Below are 1,179 nucleotides of genomic sequence, written 5' to 3'. Positions count from 1 at the left end.
ATTGCATCTAGAATGTTCCCCTCAGGGGCAGAAGTCCAGGCAAGGTTATTTATGGAAGACCAGCAGTCACCCATGAATACCGGCCTCCCCTCTCCATGCCACCGATGTTGTCCAAGAGAGAGGCAAAGGCCGATATATAAAATGATAAAGAACCCCTTCGGTCATGAATGACCATCAGATTGCACCTGGAATGTTCACCTCTGGGGCACAAGTCTGAGCAAGATTGTTTGTGGAAAACCAGTAATCGCCCATGCATACCAGCCTCCCAACTCCATGCCACCGATGTTATCCAAGGGAAAGGTAAAGGGGCCGACAAGGCTTGGCACCAGTGACGTCACAACTCATTTCTACAGCTGAGTGAACTGGAGCAATGTAAAATAAAGTGCCTTGCTTAAGAATACAACACATAGCCCAGTCCAGGGATTGAACTCACAACCTCATGATTGTGAGCCTAATGCTCTATCCCCTGAGCCATGTGCTATCAGGCTATTACTATCATTATATCTAAGTGAATATATATATATATATATATATATATATATACTTTCGTTCTTTTATTTGTTTGTCATTAGACTGTTGCCATGCTGGGGCACTGCCTTGACTTTTTAGTTGAATGAATCAACCCAAGAATTTAATTTTTAAGCCATGTACTTATTCTATCGGTCTCTCTTGTCAAACTGCTACATTATGGGGATACAAACAAACCAACACTGGTTGTCAAGCAGTGGGGAGGGGGACAAATACAGACACAAAGACACACATGCATACATAAGTATATATATATATATTCGATGGGCTTCTTTCAGTTTCCCTCAACCAAATTTACTCACAAGACTTTGGTTGGCCTGAGGCAATAGAAGACAGTTGCCCAAGGTACCATGCTGTGGGACTGAACCTGGAACCAGGTAGTTGGGAAGCAAGCTTTCTACCACACAGTCACGCCTACGCCTATGTATATTTATATATGAGGAAAGAGAGAGAGAGAGAGAGAGACAGAGATGGAAAAAGAATTGGCATTTTAAAACAATGTGCAAGAATAATCAGAGAGAGAGAGAGAAAGAGAGAGAGAGAGAGAAAGAGAGAGAGAGAGAGACAGAGAGAGAGAGAGAGACAGGCAGAGAGAGATATAGTATGAAAGGTTAGGAAAAAGGACGTAGAGACATTACAACAGAAGCATAT

Source organism: Octopus bimaculoides, chromosome 23 (assembly GCF_001194135.2).
Source record: "Octopus bimaculoides isolate UCB-OBI-ISO-001 chromosome 23, ASM119413v2, whole genome shotgun sequence".
In the NCBI taxonomy this organism is placed as follows: Eukaryota; Metazoa; Mollusca; class Cephalopoda; order Octopoda; family Octopodidae; genus Octopus; species Octopus bimaculoides.
This window is presented reverse-complemented; position numbering follows the sequence as displayed.